This window comes from Ooceraea biroi, chromosome 2 (genome assembly GCF_003672135.1).
Source record: "Ooceraea biroi isolate clonal line C1 chromosome 2, Obir_v5.4, whole genome shotgun sequence".
NCBI lineage: Eukaryota > Metazoa > Arthropoda > Insecta > Hymenoptera > Formicidae > Ooceraea > Ooceraea biroi.
The window spans coordinates 9,224,315-9,243,215 of record NC_039507.1 but is presented as its reverse complement, the minus strand read 5'-3'; the positions used below and the strand labels follow the sequence as shown (position 1 = coordinate 9,243,215).

Genomic DNA, 18,901 nt, shown 5'->3' with positions numbered 1-18,901 from the left:
ATATCAAGATAAGAAGACGAATGGAAATGCAGTCTCACTTTGAAGCTGTCAGAAACGATTCCCGCGTAAGCTCCGTAATGGAGCCGCCTTCGAAATATTTAGCCGGTATTATCGTGAAAGCGTCTCCTTGCTTCGCGTGATCCTCTCTTCGTCCAAGAGCGTCGCATCTCAAGTTATTAAGCGCATTGCCATCGTTTCGCGCGACGTCGCCGACCGACCGTAAGAATAAGCGCGCGTTTCTAGAGACCTTAAAGCGACGACGTTTCTCGCCCGTCTTAAGCGTTTCTCGTAAGGGCGAATTCGCCCTTAGAATAGTTCTGTGGCAACGATGAAAATTGCTCGTCGCACACGCTGTCTGCGTCGCGCCGAAATGGAGATATTCGGTGAGACCAACCAAGCTCCACTCCCAATTCAAATCTAGAATTTCTTCGCGAACGACCTCGCCGACTCTTTTCCCTGCACGGTGCATCGATTACTTCCCTCTCTCTCTCTCTTTCTCCTTTTCTTCCGGTGTCCTCTTTCGTTCTTGTATGACCCAACGCCCCGCGCAATGCGCAACGAGCTTCGAAAATCGACGCAGCCTTGGGGGAATAATCGCGGGGACTGTCGAGTGGATGCCGAATAAAACGAGCAGCAAGGGTCTCGCGGGATGTATACTGGCCGGCTGTGTCCACGGGCGGCAACCGGAAGAGAGCTTTGTTTTGCGAGATGGGTGCTTGCAGCACTCTTGGGATTATATCCGGGACCGTCCGGACGAGGACACGTTTTATAGACGGCCGAGCGTTGCTGCAAGAGGTGCTTGCTGCGCACTACGTGGGCCGTGTGTTGAACGTGAGCTGCATTTCGTGAACAACGTGCGAGTAACGTACTCGCGCGATTAATTTCGCTAGACAAACGCGTCTAATAACAATAATGATTGTAGTGCGCACGTACGTACTGAGAATTGTTCGTGGAAGACCACAAATCCACAGGTATATGTAATACATCGAGCAGTAATATTTTTATCTCAAACTACACATCTTTTGACTTATTTCAAACTTAGACCCTCCAATGTTGTTTATTTGATTAATAAAAAGTTTTGCGAAAGTGACGTAGATTGTATACGTACATGTCAAGAACTATGCGAGACACAGTTAGAAATCCGCAGATATATACATTGAACGATATTATATATTTTTATCTCAAAATATTATACTTCCGGTCTTATTTCAAGTTGTTAAACCTCCCTAATCTTGTTTATTTGATTCGTAAAAAATTTGCGAAAGTGACAAAGATTGCACACGAATCTACATGTCAAGAATCGATCGTGCGAAACACAATTACAAATCCGCAAATAATGTATATTATTTATGTAAATTTTTTACGAATCAAATAAACAAGATTAGAGAGGTTTAATAACTTGAAATAAGACAGGCGGTACGTATTTATCGAACGATATTATATAACATTTTTATCTCAAAATATTATACCTCCGGTCTTATTTCAAGTTGTTAAACCCCCCTAATCTTGTTTATTTGATTCGTAAAAAATTTGCGAAAGTGATAAAAAGATTGCACACGAACCTACATGTCAAGGATCGATCGTGCGAGACACAATTACAAATCCGCAAATAATGTATATATCGGACGATATTATATAACATTTTTATCTCAAAATATTATACCTCCTGTCTTATTTCAAGTTGTTAAACCCCCCTAATCTTGTTTATTTGATTCGTAAAAATTTGCGAAAGTGACAAAGATTGTACACGAACGTACGTATCAAGAATCGTCGTGTAAGACCATAAATTCACAGATATATCGAACAATAATATTTTACATGCAAAATCAGTATCTTTGATTGGTTTAAACCCCCTAATACACAAGCACGAGTTACCTCACAGGCAGCGCTTTATATTATATTATCATGATACACAAACTCATGTTAACTCATGAAAAATGATTACATTAAAGTTATTTATACACATCTGATGAGTAGGAGACGAATATCGGACGAACGGCTCATTAGGATTGTTTAATTCTATTTATTCTGTTATTAATAATTATCCGCAATACCGACAAAAATCAGTAACTAAATGCGTCAAGGGATTAAATCATCAACGTTGTTAATTACTTGATTCGTGAGAAATTTGCGAAAGTGACGAAGACTGCTCGAGGATTAAATCGGCTGTCGAAGCTGCAGTTGTCTGGTTAGTAACAGGGTTCATGAATTTTGATAATATACTCACGTACTGGCATCTTGTCAACCGCTCCCGCATGGCGCGCCGAAAATCATCCACTCGCGCGTAATAAGGACGGTCGGCGCGGCAACGTGGCGCTGCACGCTATCTCATTAATATAGATACCCTTTGATGAGTAGAGAGCCACCGACCTCGTGCAAGGTCCTTGGTAACTGTACTATCACGCGATGCTCTTTGCCGTCTGGATGTCGACATATGTCTTCGTGAACAACGAGAAATAATACGCCATTTTAATGCCATTAAAGTCGTCGCGAATCAATGTACAATAATTACTGGTAACTGCAGTTATAACTTGTATATTATTCATATAAAGTCTATGCAAAGATGAAATGTAATATCATCAAAGTACGACAGAATTGACAGACAAAATAATTTGGTCAAACATAATGCTATCAAAAATGCTAAAAAAGATTAAGGAATAAAGCAAAACGATACATGTGTCAATATAAAAACGTTTATCACTTATTATATCGTATTTTAAAAGAAATAAATTTCAAGAACGATCGAATTCTTCGTTTTTCCTGTATATCCTGGTTTCGACCTGAAGTCGCAGAAAAAGCTCCACTTGTAATCTAATCGTAGAAAAATGTATACTTCTCTTGTATACTACGTCGCAACCCATACATTGCGCTAATCGTCAATAAAATGAAGCGACAGTTGCCGGAGAGAAACAGGAAGAGTGCGCAAATCCTATATACCTTCGCCGTGAATGGGTGCCTCTCCGAACGTTACGTAAAGTTCCATCGAACGCGGCCTGGCCTTGCGACGACCCCCGACGAATAGAAATGCACCGGGAGTATCCTCCCCAGAAAGCGGAAAGAGGTGCTTGAATGTTGCATAAGTTCCCGTGTAGGAGCGCTTTCTTATTCCGTCGTCGCAGGAGGAGTCGGTGGATAGTACGTCGTCCTTTCTCTCCCTCCTGCCCTCCCCGCGCGATATTACTAGCTCGATTCAAGTGGATAGTCGTTAAACTGCGAGATCCGGGCACAAAACAGCCTCCACCCTATGCGCGCCACCCCTCTCCCCCTCCCCAACCCTTAAAGTCCCCTCGAAATTGCGCGGAACGCTCTTCGGGAGCCGGTGCCGCCGCCAGGAAAGAAACACAGCAGGCCGTTATCCTCGCGATAGTATCCGAGAGCACTTGCGAGTTAATGCGTCTCCGCTCGGCTATATACACGAGCACGTCCACGTGAAGACGAGAAGGAAAAGTCCTCCCTCGTGAGAAAGAACGAGAGAGAAGGAGAGCGCGCGAGAGAGGAGACAGAGCTCTCTGCGCGCGGATGGGGTTGAAATTGAAAAAGGGACGGGAGAGAAAATGGGACTTGTGTCAAGGCGAAGAGAGAGAGAGAAAGAAAGAAGCGCATTTATATTAGGCGCTCCGGGACTGTGTCCCTGTTAAACGCCCGACATGGAATAATATAAAAAGGAATAATGCAATGTGCGCAGGTATGCGCGAAATCGGATGAAGCGGTTGCGTCAAACGACAGCGATGCACATGAAGAATTCAAAGATCCCAGTTTACGCGAACAGCTTTATGCGAGGAATAGTTAGATAAGCGAGGAAAGTTTTGTTTTTTCCTCCAAAATATGGAATATACAATAGCTTGATAAAGTAATCTTATTGAAACTATGTTACTGAAACTAAGAAAGAAGATCGCAAAATCGGTCAGCAAGGAACAGCTAGAGACGTTTCTGAACTTTCTTCAGCGATTCTTTCTTCTTCAGAAGACTCTTGTACGGTCAGTTCGTTCTATATAAATTATCATCATTAAAGTTACACCCAAAGTATATCTGTAATTTATAGATGAAAAGACGAAGAGAGTCAAAATATAAAAAGAATGAATATTTTGTTATCGAAAAGCAAACAAGACGAGATGAAAGGGGGAAATAATAAAACAATAACTCCGGAGATGAAATGAATACAGAAAGAAAGAAAAATCTATTTGACCTGAGGAAAAAAGAAACAAGAGTGCCAGAGATACTCTATGATTTACTTAAGGCATTAAATGAAAATTAGTATCTATGCAAGTATTGGTACTCGAGAATGAAATGACTGACTCATGACGGAGCAAGTAACCGAGCATAAAATGATTATTCTCCACAGACAGTGTTTCTTTCTCTCCCTTTGAGCGTAGACATACACGTGCGCACGAAACTAAACAAGGAGGGGCTGGCAAGTAAGAGACTCGAGAAAGAAGCCACGAGATAGGAAAGAAATGTAATAAAGAAAAAACAGTCTGACAATGTACAAAGAGAGCTACGAGGCATCGGAGGGCGGCGAAGAAGAACCAAGGAAGAAAAGCAGAAGCGCGGAATTCGAAAGAAAAATAGACAGACCGAAACGGAGCGAAGAGAGCGGACAGAAGAGTGACGGTGGGACCCTTTGATGCTGCTCGAGGAATCTTGGAACAACTTAAAGCTCTAAAAAAAGTACACGTGCACGTCACATGACATTGTTTGAGCAAGTGGGACGCGCGGGATCCAGAAGAGGAAGTGCATTAACAAGCGGGATTTATTAATGGGATTTGCGCGCGAATCGGAGCTTTAAGACAGGTATTAGACGCTGTTTCGCGTTAAGAAGTCTCCTGGCCAAGTCCCCGTCGCCAGCAAACAGGATAACGGGTATCTAAACAACTGTGCAGCAAGCACGTAACGATATTCCTCTCGCAGATAATGGTACGACGCGACAATACGGAAAGAGAGAACGACGCGTGACGTTTAATGCAAAGATATTGTGAGGGTGATAAGGGAAGGTTCCGAGGATTTTATTCCGAGGCGAGGAAATTAAACAGCGTCGCGCTGCCGCACGGAACGTGATCAAAAGGATTGTCGCCGGGCCAACTGAAACAGACGGTTAATCCGATGGCGATAAAGAGCAAAGCGGGAGAGGAGAAAGGCTTAAGAACAGGGATGGGAAAGTGCGTGTAAACGAGTACGCGAAGTGAATAAAGCGTGAACCTGTGAGACTGCAAATGCGCGGAGAACTCTTGCGTCAAAGAGACAGAGAGAAAGAGAGAAGGAAGAGGGAAGAAACGCTGAGAGAAACGGGAACCCTGACGACGCGTGAGATAATAGACATCCAATTTACGGTGAGCCGTCCAGGAAGCTTCGCGCGAAAGAAGAGAATAGCAGCGGAGAGCAAAAGTGTGATAAAGAGACAGAGAAAGAGAGAGAGAGACAAAGAAAGAGAGAGAGAGAGAAAGACAGATGTACAAGAACGGGAAGAATCACCTCAGAAGCTTACGTCGAGATAGTCGAGAGGCAATGTGCAATTTCAGACCGAGTCGCGGCCGGAAAGGCAATTGCGCCAAATGCCGGAAAAGCGGAAAATCACTTTTCCGCGTTCGTTTGCCCGGCACCCCGCGCGATCGGTAGTGTCCTCTCGCGATCGGTCCTCTTTGTCCCTTTTGTCCCTTCAGATGCATCCGGATGCAACGTGGTCGGATTCGTACACGCGTGCACGCACGCGTAGGTACTGGCGGCGCGTTGTACCGCTGCCACATCGTAACCAAGCGCGTGTGGACGCGCGGATGGAAATTGCGGTTTCCCAGTTCAAAGGACCGCCGGAATCCGTCGTTGCCGCCGTTGCGGAATGATTACCGCGTTTGTATCTGTTGCGGCACACCGGCGAGGGAAAAGAGGATTTCGAGAGGCTGATGCGTTTTGTGTTTGTCAGGATTAGACAGGGTTTTCCGCGAGGATGGAAAATCTTCGTATCGTTGTTCCTGAGTACAACGGTATAGTAATTTTTGCGCGAGCAATCGCGCGATCTAACAAACAAGCGCGTAAGGAGACAGAAATTAACTCGCGGGGGATAAACGAATATGAGAATGGAATAATGGAGATCTCTCCGTGTTCTCTGACTCATTAGCGTATTCATTAAAGGATTCATTAATTCATCGCGCGTGCAATTTGATCGATGTTACGTTTCTTCCTATACACGACGTTATTAAGATTGTTTTGGAATAACAGGAGATGCCCCGCGGTTATGTATCTTTCATCTATCGGGCACACATACAAATTGCGATTTTTCGATCAACAAGCCGGCACAATTGAATGCGCGCAGAGAGAACGCTGCAGTGGGACGTTCCCGTGGGATGTACGTACACGCGACCCAGAAGTTGGAAGCGAGTCGACATTATTATCGGCGAATTTTGCGGAATGCGAATCGCGCCTTAAAATATTTCAGAGAACGGCGATAAGAGAATCAGTTTATTTTCATAAACGTGACGATTCCCCGGTGAATAGTGACGATTTGACGGCTGATCGATGTAAGGTCGGGGATTGGATATCGTGTACCGTGTGTGTGAAATAACATCGGGCCTGTACACGCACGCAGATGCGGGACCGAGAATACCAGGTGGACGAGTGGAAATTGCGATTTTTCGTTGAAAGCACCAGCGGAATCGGCGGCGCCATAAAAAGATTATGGCATTTTCTATCGCGCAATATGAAAACCGGATCGGAATGTTATTTCGATTCCTTGTATTTCTACAGATTTTTAGAGTACATACAACGCGATCAAATATTACCATATTTGATACCACGGAAACTACACGGACACGCGGTCCTATTTTAACAGATTCGACCGATTTTATCCTGAAAACGCAAACGTTATTACGGGAATTCTCATGATTGATGGGCCAGAAGTTGAAACGCGCGACGGAATACTTTCTAACAGTCAGTTCTCCTGAAGAGAGGTCTTGATTCACTGGCATTTCGCTCTAACGAGTTTAAACGATTTTATTTTTTCTTCTACGGAAAAGAGAAATCCTTATCTAAATGAACTGAAACATTAATCTCTATGTGTTCTTTTTTACTTCTTGTCTGCTGGAGGGTTCATCCATCACGCCTAAATCTGCAGAAACTTCGCCAAAGGGACGTATAATTTTTGACAATCAATGTCACACTTGAGTGGTCGCAAATAGACATGATGCAAATGAACATTAATATGCGCCACGATTATTTTAAGAGAGAAAAAAATATATATATGTATAGATCAAATATTACCATATTTGATACCACGAGAACTACGGGAACATGCAGTCTTATTTTAACAGATTCCACTGATTTTATCCTGAAAATGCAAACGTTATTACGAGAATTCTCATGATTGATGGGCCAAAATTTTAGATATCTAAGATTATATATATATAGAATCTTAGATATCTAAAAATATATATAAAATATCTAAAAATATATAAACAGAGAGCTATGGAGAAGAAGAAGACGGTGTCAATTTCTTGATTCTTATGCAAAATGATCACATGACGCCTATTCTTTATAGATATAAGATATCAATCTCTATCTCTCATACTTTTTCCTCTGTAAGATAAGACATAGATAATAGAGCTGAAAATGGAGGCATTTAAACCACTTGACATTCATTCTTGACAATTTACAATAATTTAGAATCTTTTTTTAATTATCAAGAGATCATGTGCATTAATGTGGCGTAGAGAATATTATATGATGCAAGAACAATCCGTTAACATTATCAAAAAAGTGCAAGCGAGTGAAAAACTGACAAGTAGCTACCTCCAATTGCGGTGCCTTTCGTCAAGCCATTTAATCGCGTAACCACGTCAACGGTAACTACCCTCACAAACAGTTTCTCCAGCCTGCATCACGCGGTCACCGGCACAGAGGCAAAGCCGTGATCTTGCCAGGGTCTAGTCGAAGCAGGGCAGGAGTGATACATTACAGCAGCGAGAACGCTCCCAGTCATGGGAATGCAATTTTCAGGATAGCATTCCACCAGGTCGACGAACGGTTATAACTCGGAATCTTTAAAGTTTCCCGGGAAAGGCCGGAAGAAAAGATGGAAGCCTCGTCCGTGCGAGAGTGGCCGGGACCACGGAAGGAGGATGCTGCGCATCCCCCTGTGTGAAAACAGGGGGTGGCTCTGAGGAGAAGGAGAGGTATGGTCGCGTGTTGCCGAGAGATACGTGCTCCGCTCGGCAGTCCGCTTGCCTTTCGCCGCGGGCAAAATTTATTTCGACTAAAATCGAGCATTTCCGTGGATATGTGATACAGGCTGACGACGGTTCAAATCGAATTTTCGTCTCATCCGTCTATACTCGACGGACACACATCCGACGGACACGTACATACACGTGTGCGCGTACTTCGAGATTCAGTTGTGATAGAATCGCCATGCGCATTCTCGAAGGGACTTCACTTTTCACTGGACTCTCGACGTCGCGTTCTCCATGGGAGATATATACGCCACGTAATATCCACGTTCTCTCCGCTTCGAGAAAAGCGCGCCCGCGCGCGCCGGGAGTCTTCCTTCCCTCGCGAAAAGAAATTATTTTATATACGTGAAAGGGATTTCCTCCTTGTCGACCCTCTTTCTCGCGGCGAGTCACGTGCTCATGGTATCGGTATTTTCTAACCGGCGGACAAATGACTTTCCTCAAAGAGAAGCCGTTCGCCGTCGTCGATTTCGATTGTTAAAGGGAAATTGCGACTTTTATAACAGACGGACATTGCGCTTAGCATCGTTCTCAAGAATTTTTACACGAATCTGTCACGAATTTATCACAGGAGAAATATGCTCGTACGTTTCAATAATTATTGAGAGGATATATTGTTGCGCTCATGAAAAATAAATGCAAATGTTGCACTTTCCAACCGTTTTGTGGAGTCGGTTTGCACACGAGCGTATTTTTTACATTTTTGAAACGTACATTTTGATTGCGTGAAAATTGGCCGCGTGGCAGCTGGCCATTCTCTTTAATACGGCAATTAACGGAAACGTAGCGCTGACGTGATGAATGGGATATGCATAAGCCCCATTTGCATTTGATGTGACAATAATCATATAATTCTGATGGATTTTTACTACTTTCAACTAGTTTCAACGAATGAAAATATAAGGTTTCCATATCGCGTCACACTGCTTCATTGCGACGCGTATATCTAAATGGAATACTCGCATTCGCGAAATGTTTCGTGCTTTAAAAATGAATTGTTACCGCAAGAATGATATCGAATAAACTATAAATAAATGATACGAATAAAACTTTGATCGTGAAAGCTTTTACGCATTAAACAAAATTCAATTTAGAGATATTTTTTAAATACGACGATTTTATTTATTAATCAATTATCACTTTTTCTCGCTTGCTTCCCCTCTTCGCTGTAACATTAAACTTTCGCAATAAAGGATATATTATAATTAATCTCGACTAATCAGAATTAATTAATTGAATCTCTATCTTGATCTTATCCGCATTCTCCAAACTGCACATATTATTTTGAATCCGCACTTAGCATCCGGCTAAAAGACCGACTAAAATACGTGCATTGTTCTCCGCGTATAAAAACGTATTGTTCCCGAGCGACAATCCGAGGAAAGTACGATGACTGCACGTCGCGACTTTAAATATCACGAGGATCATGTCCACCTCGTCGGATGCATCTGCTGACCAGTGGAGGGTTAAAGCGGATGGCCCCGTCGCGATATTCCGTCACGACAACGACGAAGAAAATACCGTATCTTCTCCTCTAAGCAACGCAATCCCTCGTTATGCTCGCGTTTCAAACGGCGCGTTCCACGACTTCACAGGCTGCGTGTCGATTTACTAATGAGCAGGGGGGAGTCGACAGGTATTACCTGCAGAATTAACTCTCTCCTCCAGCTATGGTCCAGAAGTCGTCTCACTGACCGCAGTCTCAGACGTAACCGAATACTGGCGCTCGTCTCGGCTTCCGGCGACATTCGATCGCGATAATACGTCCACGTGATATCATTTTGCACGTCAATGCGAGTAAGAAGTAACGCCCCTCGTTGTAATTAAGCGCGACCGGGCCTCTTTGAACTACTTCAAGCTGTCTTCGTAGATGCATCGTGGATCGAGAGACGCGGCAGCGAGTTTAATAAAGAGACGGACAACGAATTCGACTGCGTACTCTCGCAGGGACAATACAATGCGACATGTGCGATATCGGTTTTATATTAGACCGACAAATTGCGGTTCACGTATTGTACATTCGCGACAATAGAAATTCTTTGGAATTAGATTGCCTTGTGCAAAAGTATCGTTTGGGGCAATAATCGCAGCGTAATTCCGCGCGTAACAAGGTTGCGTCAAAACGCTCGCGATGGCTTTCTCGCCGAGCGTCCACCGAGGAATTACACTGTCAGAATGGTCAGTCACGTAAAGCAAAGCTCCAGCAGCAGGTAGGTTCCAGATTCCGGACCGTGGAACAAACCGAATTAACTCTACCTCGGATTTAATTGGACTAACAAGAGAGAGAAAGAGAGAGAGAGAGAGAGAGAGAGACGAAGGGAAACAAAGAGAGAGAACGCAAACACTCGAGACCACCGACGGCGCGACGTCCTGAAGCCTGCGGGGAAATGAAAATGTTTCGCTGCTCGTTTCACCTTCGAATCACTTCGAACTGCAGGGGGAGTTCAATCCCCTTCCCGCTAACGACGTCATCGCTACGTCCTGCGAGCTCGCGCGCGCGTCGACGAACTCTATATAACGGGTGACACGCGCCCTATATACCGGTGACCCGTACGATACCGGAGACTTTCGCGCAAGCGACACAAGAGAGGAACGCTATAGACGTTTTTTATCCGGTGTCCCCTCTGAAAAGCGATGGCTAAGATAAATCGCTGCACGGCCGTCGCCAAAGTATTTTAATAACACATAACGCGATGTTCTATCGATCATCGTTCGTGTCCCGGCTCGAGTCAGGCATTCAATAATCGATCAGGCCCGTTCATGGGACGTGTTATTCTTCGGAGCGCACGTGCCGATTTATCGCGAACGGCTAATTCGCATTTATTATGCAAATGACGCGCTAAACGCATAAATGTTTAAACCGTCTCTAGGACGGACACGGGCGTTGATTACGCATTACGCATTTGCGGCGATAAGCACCCGCTGTGATTAACAATAGGGATATCGCAATTATTAGGATTATTAGGAACTGGTAATTTCCAATTACACCGAAGAATTGCGTTCCGCTCATCCATCGCGTATCGCATTTAGATTTCAGCGGTACTATTATCCTGAGATCAATCTCGATTAACCAGTTCAAATAACGGAACACCATTATGTTAATACCCAAGATTAAACATGAGAGATTCGGAATTACACAACTGCTCCTTCTGCCTATCGGAAGACACCATCGACTCGTCGTTCTACCCCTCGTTTCGATTGGAGCTCACCTCGCTCACGATTCATTCTCCAGGTCGGCGAATCTGGGACGCGTTAATCGCGAGAGCGACGCGCACTCTCCCACGCTTCCTCTCTCTCTCTCTCTCTTTCCCGTTCCCGCTCCGCCTCGATTAAAAATAAATAGACGCCTGATTCTCGCGTCGACGAGGACGACGACGGCGGCGACGACGTAATCGAACGCTCCGTCGACACGCGGTGCACGACGCGCTGTCTCGTGCGCGATAGCGGGTGGCGGCGGTTGCAATCCCGGCCACCCCTCGCCGGGATACAACGAACAAGCCACCCCCGATGGGTCGACGAAAGTGACGAATAAGTAGAAACAGAACCTCTCTCGTATTCGCGTTTCTCCCGCTATTCTCCATATCCAGCGAGTGCTCCGCGTCGCGTTTCCGCCCCGACGCGGCTTACCCTGGCGCTCAGCCGCGCGGAAACGACGAGCGGAGGAGCCTTTTTCTCTATCTCTCTGCTTTTCTCTTCGCGTAGCGAGAGCACGGAGGCGGCGGAAAGAACTCATTACAGAGCTTTTGTGCCGTCGTTCCATCGGGCCGAGAATCGCCTCCGCTCGACACAGTCCCAGCCAGTAGGAGCTGTCGCGTGTATATCCCGTCTTTCCTCGGAAATTCGAGGAACGTTCACGAGCCAGACATGCCGGCTCGGCCATTCGCGTCCCCTATGTTTCCCGCATTACCGCGAGAGATGGGAGGAGCAGAGAGTGAGAAGGAGAGTGACACAAAAAGCGGGATATTGTGGTCGCCAGCGGCGGCTCCGCGGCTGAAATATGTGTTAATGGGACGTCGGTAATTAATGGCCGGCTGGCATCTTGTGAATACGGCGGGGGGAGATTTTTATAATGAATTTCCCCCGGGATTTTCTTCAAAACGCTCGTTATTGTTGTAATCATGTTGCGCGGGATTTATTAACGTTACCGCGTAATTGATTAACGCGCCATTGGCCGCTGTATTTTCTGGCCGAGCACTTGTCTCGCGCGAGAGAGACTGCCAATTCTCCCGTATTTCTCAACGTGATCCGTAAGGGTAAGGATCTTGTCGATCCTTCGGCGCAGGAGAGCATCATTAAGCGCACAATCCATTTACCGGAAAACCGTAGATACTCGGTAGAGTGTACAGTGACGCCTAAGACTTCCCTCGACAATTACGAAGAAGCTACAGAGAGAAACAGACACGGAAAACACATTGATCGTACCGCTTACACCCTCTGCTTGCGACTTCCGCCGGTGATAACGAACTGCAAATGACGTGTCATTTACGCGCGCGATGACACGCGGTGTGAAACGTTACGACTAGAAAACAAGAGGATACGCGTGTCCCTGTTTGCCAACACAGGCAAAGAACCCCCGACAGCTTCTTCTACAGTTCTTGGGAGCTTCTGCAGCGGAATAGCGCGCATTTGCGAAACGTTTTCTCCGGTCTCGTCGTTTCCTTATCGACGTAAGTATCCCGGCCAATCTGTCGTCTGTCACGTTCGCGGTGGGACACGGACGCTATTGTATCGTCCCCAGCCGCGCGGGGGAAGAAAGTACGACGTCGAGTAATACAGATGGTACGTCGGATGAAACGCGGTCCCGCCTTTTTCGCGGGACTCACGTGTCACACACCGTGAACCAGGTGGCTGGCTGCCTGGCTACCAATTCCCAGAAGTACCTATGGATTATAAATAGCGCGGAGTGTCTAAAGATAAAAATATTAAGCCGGTCGCGCTACGCGGCATTTGCGGAGACCTTTCGCGTTTGACCTATCTCGAGACAACTTGACCCTCCTCGTGGTCCTGACGTTTCTGTAATTAATAGCCTTGGTTATATATCGTTGTCCGTTGCGCTCGTTCACCCCGAACGAGCTTACGGCAACTTCGATCAAACGTTGACCTGATATTTTCTATATATACAGGATGTTTCAGAAATAGGTGGCTAAACTTTAAGATTACATTCTATTCACTGTAAGGATGAAAAAAAGTCATATCAACATAGGTCCGGAAATGCTTCCTTTGCAAGTTATGAACACTTTTTATTTACAACAAACTTTAATAAAAAAACGTTTCTCATTGCATTGATGCGGAAAATAATTTCTTTTCGCATCAATGCAAGTCATATCGAAGTTTCATGGATTGTCAAAAACGTTCAAAAATTCTTAGGGACATTTTAAGATTCTCATTTATGATACTCGTGTTGCTACTGTGGACGTACTAAATCGTATTATCGCTTTGTGTGACAAAATACGAAATATTGCAGGAAGTTTTGAATATCTTCAACAATCTATGGAACGCCAATCTGAAGTATTTCCAGCAATTTCTTTAATGAAATGTCCTTTTACCAAAGTTTGTTATAAATAAGAAATGTTTATAACTTGGAAAGGAAACATTTCCGGACCTATGTTGATGTGACTTTTTTTCATTCTTACAGTGAGTAGAATATAATCTTAAAGTTTGGCCATCTATTTCTGAAACACCCTGTATATAAAAGAATAAATTATCGGCGAATCAGTTTTACGGTATTATAATAATCATTCCTGCAATTACTGCGATATTCTATTATTGCAATTTAGCGAAATTCCTGGATTCCGTTTTTTTTAAAGAATTGATACTACAAATAAATTTTTTAAAGTATTATGTCGTGGAAAAAAATTCTGCTCATTATTTTTTAATGTAATAGCTAGAAAAAGGAAAGAAAAGAAATTTCTTTAGTCTGGTAAGCGTGAAGTTGAATCAAACGATACGAGATTATCAATAATCGAGAATATTATATCTAGAACAAAAGTACCAATAAAAGGTGATATAATCAGACATGAACATCGGAAAATTGAAGCTATCAGTAACATCTACATTTAAAAAGGAACGTACATTATCGAGCAAGCTAAGCACACGTTAATATATATGTATTGGGTCGTCCGGAAAGTTCGTGCCGATTTTGAAGGAAAATTCAAAGGCAACATTTTTTTATGTCGATAAATATTTATTGACTTATGTATGCACCGTTTTGTTTCACAACCTTCGTCCATCTTTCACGCAACTGGAAGATTCCATTCTCCCAGAACTTCTTAGGTTTCTCGGCGAAAAACTCCTCAAGATGGTTTTTTATGTCGATCAAAGAGTTGAAGTTCTTGCCGCTAAGAGAATTTTGCAAAGACCTAAATAAGTGAAAGTCTGAAGGTGCAATGTCTGGTGAATACGGTGGGTGAGGTAGCACATCCCAGCCAAACTCCAACAATTTTTGTCGGGTAGTCAAAGAAACATGAGGTCTGGCATTGTTCTGATGGAACACGACGCCCTTCCTATTAGCTAATTCTGGACGTTTTTCCTGAATCGCTGTCTTTAATTCGTCCAGTTGCGAGCAGTACTTATCTGCATTTATCGTTTGGTTGTGTGGTAGGAGCTCATAATATAGGATTCCTTTCCAATCCCACCAGACACAGAGCATGACTTTTTTTGGATGAAGGCCGGCTTTCGGAGTGGTTAATGCTGGTTCATTTCGCTTACCCCAGGATCTTTTTCGTTCTACATTGTTGTAAATGATCCATTTTTCGTCACTCGTCACTAATTGCTTCAAAAATGGTACGTTTGCGTTGCGCTTGTACAGCGAGTCGCAGATGGAAATGCGATCCGTTAAATTTTTTTCGGCCAAATTATGCGGAACCCATACATCATAGCGACTTACGTAACCAAGCTTCACTACATGATCGTGGACAGTGGTTTTCGATATTTTCAGTATCTCTGCTAATTCGCGTGTCGTGTAGCGCGGGTTATTCTCGATCAGTGTCTTGATTTGGTCATCATCAGTAGTAGAGGGTCTGCCCGAGCGTTCTTGGTCTTTAAGGTTAAAATCACCAGCTCTAAACTTAGCGAACCACTTACGTACGGTTCTTTCAGCTAAAGCGCCTTCTCCGTAAACAGAACATATCGAATTTGTTGCTTGTGAGGCATTTTTGCCTTTCCGGTAATAGAAAAGCATCAAGTGTCTAAAATGTTCTTTGTTTTCTTCTATCTTCAAAAGAGTACAAAACTGACACGAATCAATTTATCTGAAACAACTTTTTTCCTAAAGATGCGTTGAAATGTCACCTTTAAGCATATGTATATAAATCGTATGTTTTCAATAACATTGATATATTCAGGCATGTCCAACGCCATCTATTAAAAATCGGCACGATCTTTCCGGACGACCCAATACATTGGCATTATTTAGCCGCACAGAGGGGAACGCGAGCATTGTACTGCGAAGAGCTCGACAAGCACCGCACGCTCGTTGCCATTCACGGTATTTCCGCATGCTCGGGACGCTTTTCCCTCATTTACGTCTCCGTATCGTCGTCGTTACGTCAGCAACTCTCCCTTTCTCCCTCTCTCTTTGTCTTGCAGAAGGCGAGCCTACGGAAGGGACAATTTAACGCCCGTATCAGAATTAGATGCGATCGTACGCGAAAGTTTCCCCGCATATCACGATTATCCGGGAATCCCTCGCGCGAGTTCCATACAAATTACCCCTCGACTGTACGATATGTACACACACGTATGTGCACACGTGTGTGTACCTTGTCGGCTGTCACTATTCACGCCAGCTTGCCTCGCCGAAACGGCTTTACTGTCCGCGAAGCTATCGTCCACGCGCCGTTTGACACGTCGTCGAACGTCATTACGTATATCATCGGCCACGAGTGCGCCACCGCGAGTTATAACCAGGCCCGTGGAAAGCTCCCGTGCTTACGTTTCACCTAAGCCATCGATCGAGACGACGGGATGTTTAGTGATGCAGTAGAGGATATAATAAGATGATGATCCGGCGTTATGCCGTAAGAGGGATGCGCCGCGAGCTATCCGCGCGTCAAACGCTCGTTTCATTCTGTTACTCTTGCTGAGCTGGTAAGCTTACGTAATCGGAATCATCGTCAACGGATTGTACGCGGATTCACTTATTAACGCTTCATTAGTCTCGCCGGAACGCTTGTTTATCCGTTTTATCAGTGTTTAATAAATCGTTATAATTCATCAGCGTGTGTCAATTAATGAGAAGGCTGAATCGGCGAGCGCTCAAAGCTCCCAGGATTAAAATATAAACTGCTCGTGAGACGCTTTTGAAAAGTACGGATCACGATCGTGCAGCTTGTTCTAGCTTATTGCAGCTTACTAGAGAAATTCGGGACTAAAGAGTTAAGACGCGCAGGACCCTTTAGCAGAATTGACGCATGCTTGTTTGCGCGATCAGCGCAGGCTGACTCGTGCAAATAGTATTTCAGCTCGAGGGCGCATACACGTCGCCGGCGAGCAGCAGGTGACACGCTGCTTCGCCCATGTGTTTGACGAGCCGCCAAGAAAAAGAAGTGGATTACGACAAGGGGTGGCGGTGACGATGACGCCAACGAGACCGCGTTTTTCCCGTCACTTTTTCCCAGTCGCGGTCGACTGTCTCTCTTGAAAGCGGATGACGTACGAGGGACGTTATATTTTCGTATTGAATATTTTACCTCGCTCTCTGGCGGAGGCTGACGCGTAAATATCACGATTTTACGATTGCGAGAAAGCCAGAGCTGCGTCGCGACGCACAAGTACGCGCAAGTAGCACTGATGAAATCATGTTTATTGTATGCGATGTCGTTGTTACTTTTCAAGTGTTCCTGAATCGTTGATGAGTAATTTAGAAACGAAGTTACCTTAGAGATAAAGCTGCAAGTTTTGTGCAAATTATTATAGCGTTTGAAGAACATGAAGGAATATTTTAAAAAACCAAAAACAAGAATGATTGATTATGTTTTAGTTACATTCTTTGTAAAGATTTCGTTGTGTTCCTGTTATATATTTTATCTTACACACATAAATGGAAATAGCTCCTTTGAAACCAGGAACTATTTAATCGTGATTTGGGCTGCCTTAAACGGATCAAAATAAAAGAGAAACTTACGTGAAGTAAACGGAACAAGTTTTATTGTGAAGACTATATGCGAATCGTAAGCTGCATCTGGCGGAATCATAAAGACAAAGATTACGAGAAACGGGAATTTAGAATGTTCGCAATTTCCACAAATTATGATCTCTATCTATAGCCTTGGAAAATTCTATGATAACACTTTATCGCGTCAGCTCTGCACTCTGCAGATAATATTAAAAATCTATATCCTTTTTTCCAGAAGAATTATCGTACACGATAATACTCTTCGGAAAAAAATTGTGTACAATTTTAACAAGATTGTAATATTGTATTAATAAATGTTTTAAATGTCTGATATATGATCACCATGCTGTGATTAATCACCGTAAAAAGTGAATAGAAGAATTCGAACCGGCGTACGTGGCGCTATTAATTGTAAAACACGCATTAATACTCGTTCGTAAATGTATAATTATTTATAGCTCTTGTTAGATTACAAACGAACGATAGTAATGCGCCAGCAAAGTAAGTAATAATCCAGTTGATTAAATCAGGTTGCATTAATCCAATTATGACTGCATGTGTCAGCGTTGTACAGCAGACGGATTTTTATATGACATTAAGTAAGGCTATCGTAATAAAAGAAGGTACACGTACTGGTTTACTGCCGTTTCCAAGTATGCAGCACGGAGTAATATAGTACTGCAGGATGCATAACAATTTTTAATCAACGTCGGAGTGGAAGAGACACAATCGGCGACGGGCTATGGATTTTCGTGATTACGAAACTTTTGGAGCCGAGACCAACCGCGAAACGATTGTACGGGACGCATTTTCCGGCTATAAAACGTATTTTAATTATTAATATGCGAAAGGCAACGAGACAGAGTATGTGAAATGAGAACGGACAGCGAACGGAAAAAAAACAAACAAATGAGGTGCCTTTGTTAATGGATTTATCTGCATACCTATGCATATCGTGATAAATCTCTAAAATTTCGCGTTTTTCGACAACCGTATGCTGCACGGATATTTTGTAGCATTTCAGCATATTGATTTAGTGCATTGCACTATTCATTGTTAATCCGACGCATTATTAACCTGCTATCAATATTAATTCGAAGCATTAATCGCATGTAAATGTGAGCGAATGAGAATGAAAGCCAATATGCGATATATGGGCAAATTTACAATGAAGCTAACGACGTCGCAAGTTAACAGATCCGTACATGGTCAGAGAAGGATGTGAGGAGAAACAACCACATATATAAGGAAACACATCTCAAACAAAACGCATTAAATGAGAGTGCTCCGTAAAATTCAATTTATCGTCGAATGTTGACAATTTATACAGCAGTCATAGTCAGTGTGAAATAAAGGGACAGAGTACACGAGACACGAGACTGTTTTCGAAAAGTCGACGGTGCGATAATCGCGTCTGAACGATGAACGGCACGTCGAGCCAATACGCGCATAAGGAACCCTTCCGATTTATTCACGCGGCGCTCGAACGACTGATGCAAAGAGCGTATTTTCGCGAGGCATTTCGCAAGGGGGAAAAACCGGAACCTGGCTGATATATGCCCGTGCCTTA

General features: G+C 43.8%; 1 protein-coding gene and 1 long non-coding RNA gene across 4 annotated transcripts in view; one reads left to right on the top strand and one right to left on the bottom strand.

Annotated features, from left to right (window-relative positions):
• LOC105282466 (zwei Ig domain protein zig-8) overlaps window positions 1-18,901 on the top strand; it is a 251,689-nt gene that overhangs the window by 186,720 nt on the left and 46,068 nt on the right. The gene's annotated exons all lie outside the window — the stretch shown is intronic.
• Window positions 3,258-14,297, bottom strand: LOC109611170. The gene is made up of 2 exons (XR_002193519.2): window positions 13,819-14,297; window positions 3,258-13,096 (listed from the first exon to the last, which is right to left on the bottom strand). It is a non-coding gene; the product is annotated as an uncharacterized LOC109611170 (long non-coding RNA).